The sequence below is a fragment of the Psammomys obesus genome, unplaced genomic scaffold (genome assembly GCF_907164565.1).
Source record: "Psammomys obesus unplaced genomic scaffold, mPsaObe1.curated_primary_1811, whole genome shotgun sequence".
Taxonomy (NCBI): domain Eukaryota; kingdom Metazoa; phylum Chordata; class Mammalia; order Rodentia; family Muridae; genus Psammomys; species Psammomys obesus.
In genome coordinates this window covers 9,859,743-9,869,727 of record NW_026596234.1, presented here as the reverse complement: position 1 = coordinate 9,869,727, position 9,985 = coordinate 9,859,743, and the positions used below count along the sequence as shown (strand labels likewise).

Sequence of the window (9,985 nt, the reverse complement as noted above, 5' to 3'; positions counted from 1 at the left end):
TCTTTCTTTCTTTCTTTCTTTCTTTCTTTCTTTCTTTCTTTCTTTCTCCCTGCCTCCTTCTCTCTCTCCCTCTCTCTCTCCCTCTCTCTTTCTCTCTCTCTTTCTTTCCTTTTTCAAGACTGGCTTTTTTTTTTTTTTCTGTGTAACTGTCCTGGGTGTCCTAGAACTTACTTTGTAGACGAAGCTCTGAACTCATAGGGATCCACCTGCTTCTGCCTCCCAAGTGCTGGGATGAAAGGTTATGTGCCACATTTGAGTTATAATTATTTTCCTTTGAGACAGGGTTTCTCTGTGTAGCCCTGGCTGTCCTGGACTCCCTTTGTAGACTAGGCTGGCCTTGAACTCACAGTGATCCACCTGCCTCTGCCTCCCTGAGTGCTGGGATTAAAGGCTTATAACCCTTTTCTTGAAGATGGCCCCTAAGTGTCCCATCGGCCCAGCCCCAGCCCAGCCCTAGCCTTTCAATGAAATCCCTGGAGTGCCTTGTCTCCCTGCCCAGGGTCCCGCACCACATAAGTGGCTGGTGGGATCCAAGTGCATCGTGCTTTCATCACGGTCTGGACCTGATCACGGATTCCATGTGACAGCTGCTTCAAGCTGCTGCCACCTCCACTTCCCTGCTATGGTGGATGGTATTCTCCAACTGGAAGCCATTGCTCCACTAAGGTGAAACAGGAAACAGGTGAAAGAGGAAACAGGAGGGAGGAAGCTCTTCCCCCATGAAGTTGCTTTTGTTGGGTTATTTTATCAACAGGAAAAGAATCCATTATGAGGATACCACCGAAAGATAGCTGCTAATACCCCAGCTCTCAGGAGCCTGGCCTTGCCTGGGAGATCCTGCAGGTGAGTACCAGGCCCAGGAGACAGAGCCCTGAGGGGAACATAGACCTTTACAGTGGCCTCCACAGGGCGGTCCAGAACCGGCAGTATTAACAACCTCTGTGGGTTCTGGGTGTAGGGGCTGACCCTACCTACCTGGTGGCTCTGGGGTGTGGGGCTTATAATAGCTGCTTGGTGAGTCTGAGATGACAGTGACTTCAGGGAGGTGGATATCAGGGACCCACAAAGGATGTGGCTGTTGTGTGGGCTCAAGGTGGGTTTTCATGGGAAAAGCCAACTCCCAGTGAGTTGATCTCTGTCTGCACAGCCTGGCTTACCCCTCTGAGTCTTCAAGGTCCCAAGAGGTCAAAGATGAGAAGTGGTAAAAACACATAGAAAAGGTTGAGGGCAGGAGGATCACAAGCTCAAAGGCTGCCTAGTCTACGGAGTGGGTTCAAGGACAGTATGATCAAGCAGGGAGTCCCTCTCTCAAAATAAAAATATCTAAAGGGGGCTGGTGAGATGGCTCAGCGGTTAAAGGTGTGCACTGGCCGGTTCTGTGGGTCAACTTGACAGAAGCTGGAGTCATCAGAGAGGAAGGAGTCTCAGCTGAGGGAATACTGTCCTGGTCTAGACCCAGCTGTAATGATTTTCTCAATCAGTGATCAATGAAGGATGGCCCAGCCCACTGCTGGTAGTGCCATCCTTGGGCTGATGGCCCTGGGTTCCATAAGAAAGCTGAGCAAGGCTGAGCAAGCCACGGGAAGCAAGCTAGTTAGCAGCACTCCTGAATGGCCTCTGCGTCAGCTCCTGCCTCCAGGTTCCTGCCCTCCTTGAGTTCCTGTCCTGACTTCCTTTGGTGATGAACAGCAGTGTGGAAGTGTAAGCTGAATAAACCCTTTCCCCCCCAACTTGCTTTTTGGTCCTGGTGTTTTTGCCACAGCCACAGAAACCTAGCTAAGGCAGCACACTTGCTGGCAGGCCTGGGCACTTGGGTTTAATCTCCAGGACGCACATGACAGAAAGAGAGAACTGACTGTAGCAAGCTGTGTCCTGACTTTAACACAGGTGTAGTATTCACGTGCTCACGCATGCTCACACGTGCTCACACAGCCAGGTGTGGTAGCACACACCTTCACTCCCAGTGCTCAGGAAGCAGAGGCAGGTGGATCTACAGAGGGCAGCCTGGTCTACATAGCGAGTTCCAGGACATCCAGGGCTGCATGGTGAGACCCTGTATCAAAAAAACAAACCAACCCCCCCCCCCCCCCCCCCGGAACAATAGGTGGTTTTGTTGTGCCCACTTGTGATTCCCAGCACCAGGGAGACACAGGGAGGCAGGAGGGTTGAGGTCCAGGCCAGCCTAGGCAGGCCTTACTGGAAAACAAACAAGCAAACAAACAAATGTTGCCCTCTCCCTGCAGTTCTCCAAAGGAAAAACGAGACTACAAATACTGGGCCCACAGACAAAGGACAGTCTCTGTGGGGGCAGAGCTCCAGCTGCCTCAGACCCCAGACTAGGACTCAGCTTTCCCCACTTTTATCCCGGTTCCTTGGAGCACAGTTTTTCTTTGTCCTTGGGGTTCCTGCCCCCCCCCTAAGCCTCCCGGCGAGCACCACCTGATGCGCTGGGTCTCCCCCTGGGCTTCTTGCCTGGGTCGCTAGGTCTGAGGGGGTCCCACCTGCCACTGCCACTCACTACCATTCTCCGTCAAGAAGAGCTGGCACTTGAGGGTGACAGCAGCTCTCACATCCCTTGGCACCGGCCTCTCTCATCATCTTAAGACTGTGTGGGAATGGTGCCTGCTGTCACCAGGAGCAGGGGGTGACTGGGGACGAAGGCAAACACTTTCTTTGGGTGTCAAAACCACTAAGCCACCTCCAGGCGTATATGTCTGCGACAGCTGTCCAGGGAGACTGCAGGTTCAGGGTGGCTTTGGGTGGTCTTCTAAGGGGCTTTGCCCTTTGTGTCTCCTTCCTCCTTTGTTGAGGGGGTTTCCAAGGGAGCCAGGCAGGCAGCAGCTGTGACCAGAAAAGTAGGAGTGTCCAGAATCAGGGTGGAGGGCTGGCAGGGGCTGGTCACTGTGTCTTCACCTCATGCCAACATATCTAGGGTGTACCCCATCATTTGTCAAGCGGCTCACATCCAGGGGCAATTTCTGTCCACCCCACTCACCTTGGCCTGATCACGTTCCTCTGACTCCCAGCTGGTTCTTTATATAATTTATTTTTATTTTATGTTTATTGGTGGTATGCCTGCATGTCTGTTTGAAGGTGTCAGAAGCTCTAGAACTGGAGTTGCAGGTGTGAGCTGCCCTATGGATGCTGGGAATTGAACCCTGGTCCTCTGGAAGAGCATCCAGTTCTCTTAACCACTGAGCCATCTCTCCAGCCCCCAGCTGGTTCTTTAAATTAAAGATTGTTTTTAGCTAATGTGCCACAATAATGGGTTTCCTTGTGATATTTTTGTTGTTGTTTTTGAGACAGGTTCTCACTACATAAGCCCTAGCTGGTCAGGAACTCACAGATCCTGCTGTCTCTTCCTCTGGAGTGTTGTGGTTAAAGAAGTGGATCATCCCCAGCTGTGTTTATGGGATCTTACAGAAGACCTCCTTTTCCCCCACCAACCCCTCTCAAGAGCAAGGACACATACAAATGTTATGAAAGCCACAAGCCCACCTGCTGGAAGCAATGGGAACAGTGTCGCTCCCCCTGGAAACTCTGTTCTCCCTCCATTGCCACAGTCCAACAGCCTTCCACACTCAGCAGTCTCCAATGCTGGTAGCAAAAGCAGCGTCATGGACGGGGCCAGAGCCTCTGGGGTCAGCAAGTTCGCAGCTCTGTCGCTACACCACCGGAAGGAGAGACACCATGAGAAAGACCATAAAAGGAATCATCGTATGGGACACATTTCCAGCAAGAGCAGTGACAAACTGAATCTAGTTACTAAAGCCCAAAATGGACCCTGCTAAAACTCTGGGAACATCCCTGTGTCCTCGGATGGAAAATGTTCCCTTGTTAGAGCCGCTGCTCTGTAAAAAGATAGTTCATGAAAGACTGACTATTGGTTTTTCTCGAAGACCGTATAGTCGTCGCTGCTTGTCAGGAGGGATTTATTCGCACATGGGCAAGGCCTGCTAAAGTGGTAAGTTTTAATCCTTAACGCTGCACCAGGTCTAGAGAACTTAACTAGGTAGTGATTTTTTTTTCTTGTGGGAGGTGGTATGCGCAATGAGTGTGAATGACACTTAATGTAAATCTAAATGCATCAGAGCCATACTGTTGGATGCTGCATGCCATGTAATTCTGAATCATTTGATAATTCACCTTAGCGCATTTAAAAAATATCTATAATCAGACTAGTCGCCAGCCACGCCAGCCAGTCATCCCTCTGGGAAAGCAGAGTCCCGAAGTTAGCATTCCTGTATCAGGCTATTTTGGTTTTAGGGAAATCATGACAGTGTGGAGAAATAATGACATTAAAACGCTAACGTCACAATTTATGCTTCAAAGGGGATATTTTTACGTAATGACTCAGCTAGATTGTCGTACACCTGGTCAGTGTATGTTCAGTGCAGATGGCCGCTAATTATCATTTATAGTCCAACCTTTTCTATTAAATCGTACGATGTTTAGGAACCTATGAAATTTAACTTAGAAACAAAGCGTTCATAAGGGTTGACTGATGATGTTTTTACACTGTCTGGCAATCCACAGAAAGAGAAGAGCCTTAATTTTTAAAACCCATTTTAGTCATTTTATGACAATTAAAGTTGTTTAATAAACATCTTTTTTTTCAAAGAAAAAGAAGTGTATCACCACACCCAGAGGAAGTCACTGGCACTTGATTTTAGAGGAAGGAGGAGTTCTAGGCCACCTGACCAGCAGGTGGTGTTTGTGGTTAGGCTGTCTCTGATGCCTGGGTGTCAGGGGGGCGGGGGCAGTGGAGTCTTTCAGCTGTGCTTCGCCAGCAGGGGGTGCTGGGTGGCTGTGAAATTTTGTCATTAGGTCCTCCTTCAAACACTGCTAAAATCTCCTTAAAACAAAGCACTTTTCATCCTTAGTCCCAGCACTTGTAGGTAGAAATTTGAGCTAGGGTCTTGTATATGTCAGGCAAGTGCTCATTCACTAAGCTACACACCCTGTGTTCAAGCCCAGAGATGATTATTTATTATTATTATTATTATTATTATTATTATTATTATTATTATTATTATTATATACAGTGTTCTGCTGGCATGTATGTGCCAGATCTCATTATAGATGGTCGTGAGTCACCTACCGGTTGCTGGGAATTGAACTCAGGACCCTTGGAAGAACAGTCAGTGCTCCTAACCTCTGAGCTTAATTTAAAGAGTTACTTGTTTTACTTTATGGGTGTGAGTGTTTTGCTTGCATGTCTGTCTGTGCACCGTGTTGGCACCTGGTGCCAGCAGAGGCCAGAAGAACGCATCGGAACCTCTGGGAGCAGAGTTACGATGGTTGTGAACTACTATGTGGGTGCTGAGAACTGAACCCAGGGGCTTTGCAAGAGCAAGCGGAGCTCATAACTCCTGAGCCACGTTTCCACCCCACCCCCCTTTTTGAGACAGGGTCTTCTGTGGACCAGGTTGGCTGAAGACAACCTTAAACCCTGCATCTTCTATTTGTTCAGTGCTGGGGTTACAGGGCCTGTGTCATCCTACGTTGTTAAAGAGGGGTGCTCGAAAAACGTCGCCCCGAAGTGTGAGAGAAATGATCAAACTAGATGCAGAGAGAGTCGGGGCTGACTGCTGCTCCGGTAACAGGTATGAAACGGGGTAAGGAGGGGCACAAATGGGCAAGTCGATGGTGTCTTCTGTAAGGAGGTGAATATCAACCTCCACAGGTGATATTTGAGGAGATGTTCTGGCCTGGAGTGGTGTAAGGCCTTTCAGGGCTGGGTAAAGCTTGCACCGGTCCTAGATTGAGGCTGCCTTCTAAACGGAGGTTGGAGCCCGTTAGGTTGGAGGTGAACCATGGAAGTGGAATACTAGCGAGTTTTAGGCCTGTCTGGACTACATGAGATGGCCTCTCAAAAAATAGAAACAAACGAAAGCACAAATGAAACAGCTTCTACTGCTTTTAAGGCAACGCACAGAACTTGGCTACCTACAGTGTGAGCCGGGAAGGGTGGTCCTAACCCAGGTTGTAACTCTAAAAATGACCGATAGGTGGCAGTAAAGCACAAGAAACTCAGGTGTTGCAATGGCTCCGCAGGGGAAGCCTGTGAGCTTCAGGCTCATGTTAGCTGTCTAGGTCCGTTAGAGGGAGAAGGAGCAACACGCCGCGCAGGTTCAGTTATGGATCAAGGACGACACCACAGTCAGGGTTCCTGTTGCAGCTGCGAAACACCATGGCCAAAAAGCAAGCTGGGCAGGCACGGGTTTATTTGGCTTACACTTCCCGATCATAGTCCATTGAAGGAAGCCAGGGCAGGATCTCAAACAGGGCCGGGACCTGGAGGCAGGGTCTGATGCAGAGGTCACGGAGGGAATGCTGCTTACTGGCTTGCTCCACCTGGCTCCCTCAGCCTGCTTTCCTACAGAACCCGGGACCATCAGCTGAGGAAGATGCCACCCACAATGGGCCAAGGCCTCCCCCATCAATCATTAGTTAAGAAAATGCCCTACAGGCTAGCCTACAGTCCAAACTTACTGAAGCATTTTCTTAATTGAAGTTCCCTCTTCTGGGATGACTTTAGCTTGTGCCGTGTTGACATAAAACTAGCCAGCACAGAAGCCCTCCTCCTTCCCAGGTTTATAAACCAAGGCAGGCACAGGATGGTGAAGGAGAGAAGAAACTTCAGTCAGGGCTAAGTACCGAGGGCTCTCTCCAGGCACCACTCACTTCCCCACTCCAGGGAAGAGTCAGAGGTAGGAGAGGGATGTTTTTCTATTCTAGGTGAGACCACATCCTGAAAAGGTGCAGCAGACAGGACAGCAGGCAGTGACAGGGATATGAACCCTGGGACTCTCAGCTGGACCTGTAGCTGCTGCTGGCAGACACTCTATTTTGTTACTGTTTTAGACAGATCTCAGACTGACCAGGAACTCACTACATAGCCCAGTCTAGCCTCAAACTCTCAGCAATTCTCCTGCCTCAGCTTCGTGCTGAGGAATCTAGGCATGTGCCACCAGGGGCATAAATCTTCTCTTTCTTTGATTGTCTTTATCCTCTCTCTTCTGTTTTTTTAACCCTGTTCTCCCTCATTCTTTTGCCCAGTTCTGCCCTTGCCCCATCCCTAGCCTTTATAGCTGTGGCTTTGCAACAGGCTCAAAGATATGAGCCAAGTAAACATAGATGAAAACTGAAATCATGAGCCAAGAGAGACCTTTCCTCTTCCTCCTTGGTCACCGTGTGGGAAGCTGACTCATATAGGGAGCAAAAACATTCTAGCTAGGGCCTGTGTACCTACCAGTCTGGCCATAAAGGGACCCACGGAAGTTTGGATGCGACTCACCTCAGTCTCAGCAATGGCTTCCTGCTTCTAGCTGCCTGACTCCATGCACTCATGAGCTGGCCACAGACCTGTGCCGGCCTCCTCGGTAAACTAGGGATGACGGCTGTACCTGCAGAGCTGGTCTACTTTCTGTTGCTATAAGAAAATTCCTTGAGGATAGGCCTTCTAGCTCAAAAAGAAATTATCTGTCTTACAGTTTTGGAGGTTCAGGGGCATGGTGTCAAAATGGGCTGCGCTCAGGGGAAAGACCCCTCCCCACTGGTTCACACCTTGGTGTGCTGTAGAAAATATAAAAGTAGCTAATGATGCTTATTATTAAATGCTTATTATGTCGGCATTATCTGACCAGCTATCTTAATCAATAAAAGGCCCAGACACTTGTTGTATGTTAGAATAAGCTTTATTCTACTTGGGGGCTGGGCAGATATTTCCATCTAAGCTACCTTGTTATCTCATAGCCCCACAGCCATGCCATCTGCTTTAATCATTTCTGTCTGGGCTACTTCTCATCCATAATTGCATAGCTACTTGCTTATGCTCTCCATCTGGGCCCCTTCTCTCCATGCGGATCCTCAGAGCCAATTTCTCCAGGCCACGTGGATCTTTACCTATCCTATCCCATCATACCTCTGCTCCCTCTGTCTCCTTCAGTACATATTTCTTTGCCATGATCCTTCTGTTCCCCAAAACCCCGAGAACCTTAGCTCTGCCCCTCACTTCTGCTCTTCCCACTTGTAGGCCTTTTATTCAGCCAATCAGAAATGATTTATTAGGTAAGGTTACAACGTCATTTTGGGGTGTGTGAGTGTCATAAAAGACAGCAAGAAGACCTTGGAGAACAAAAATAATTAACAACCAAATACAAAGCACCAGGCCATGCTGTTACAGTGGTGTCATGCTGATTGTATGTGCAAGACGGGGGATCACACAGGAAGTCATAGAGGAGGGCTGGGTCAGGCCTGCTCTGTGTAACAGTCCACTCTCACTGGATGTAAGTGGGTTTCATGAGCACTATTGTAAACCCTGCTGAGGGCAGACGCCATGGCCTATCCTCCATCTAGGTCCTGCTGCTTGCCGAAGCAGGGATGCTCTGAAGATCAAGGTTTCTGCCCATCAACTCTTCAGAGATAATTCGTATCCAAACAGCATTCTTTAACCCAGGGCATCTGACCCCTGGGGATTGTGTTGGGAGCTTGGGTGCCATGCTGTGCTTTCTGTTGGGTCTATGAAGGGAGAGGCACAGCCAAAGATGAGGCTAAAGAGACTTACTGGTTCCCTACCTTCTCCTAGCCAGGAGAACTACAGTTTTGTCTCTTACTACAGCTCCGATATTCAGTTAATGCCTCCATTCTAGTCAAGAACAGAATTCCTTCAGTCTGTCTGGTTTTTACACATAGTACAATATCAACCTCTGTCCGCAGGGGGCGATAGAGAGGCATTGTGGGCTCTATCGGGTTTTATCCCTTACCTGCTTTCAGGTCACAGTCCTGCAGTCTGGCCCCCTGCCATCCGAGGGCCTCATCCGTTGGCTCAGGGCTGAGCACATGGATAAGCTGTTCTGGTCAGAGCAATCTCAGGGCTTAATGTATGTAGGGGTCACCTTAGTTCTTGGTCTTTCCTGTTGGACTCGGTTGTCGGAGTGATGCACTGTGTTTTATTCTAACGCTGATTCCTATGCTGGCAGAGACCTGATTACTGGCCGGACCTTGGAAGCATTATTATGAAGCAGCTCCTGCCTCAATATTTTGTAAACGTTGTTTTCCATCCCCTTTTAATTGGTTAAACAAAGAGGTGAACAGCCAATAGCTGGGCAGGAGAGAAAGGAGGGACTTCCTAGCCCAGTGAGAGGGTATCAGATGGGGGCAACAGAGAGAGGAGAGAGAGAAGTCACCACTGGGACACAGATGAAGAAGCAGGTACCAGGATGATACTAAGATGGCAGGCAATGAGCCACGCGGCGGGACCATATTGTCAGGTTAGAATAGCTGAGTATCTGACCAGCTATAGCGCCTGAAGCTTACAATAAATATAAAAGGTCTCTCTGTCATCATTCTGAGCAAGGGTGGGCATAGAAAAAACTCATGGCTGTGCTTGGTCTTGAGAAGGTAAGAGTCTGGACCCGCTGCAGCCATGTTGTTACTGGGAGGAAAGAGTCTTGGGTTGCCAGTAATCACCACGGGGAATGTAAGAGTGGGATAGCTGTAACGGGAATTGTGACATAGGAGGGGATTTCACAAGGCATGTCGCCGCCTGCTGTGTGTGAGGCTGGCATGACCCTGGCCTTTTCAATTGTGTGAACTTAAAACTGGCTTGTTTTCAAGTTACCTCCTTCCTTATAATTTTCCCCCATGAAGCAGTTTTGGTTGGCTTTTGGGATAGTTGGGGACAGGTGGTCCTTCCTAAACCAGTGGTTTTGGAAAGAGACGTTACTTTCTTTCTCTGACAGATACTTTACTGTGCATCCCACTCATTTTCCTTCATGTCCCCACTGCTTGGTCCTTGGTGGGAAGAGTGTCCACGCCTCCCTCCCTTTCTTTCATTTTTTGTTTGTTTGTGTGTTTTTGTTTTTGTTTTTTATAACAGGATCTCAGTAGCCCAGGCTGGTCTCAACCTCTCAGTTGCTAAGATGACAGGCACACAATAACCCCTACATCGTTTATGCAATGCTGGGATTTGAACCTAGAA

The 9,985-nt window shown here is 48.8% G+C and overlaps 1 pseudogene; it reads left to right on the top strand.

Moving 5' to 3' along the window:
• The first annotated feature begins 1,494 nt into the window (after positions 1–1,494).
• On the top strand, positions 1,495–3,982 carry LOC129668139 (WD repeat-containing protein 20-like; annotated as a pseudogene).
• Positions 3,983–9,985: the final 6,003 nt, after the last annotated feature.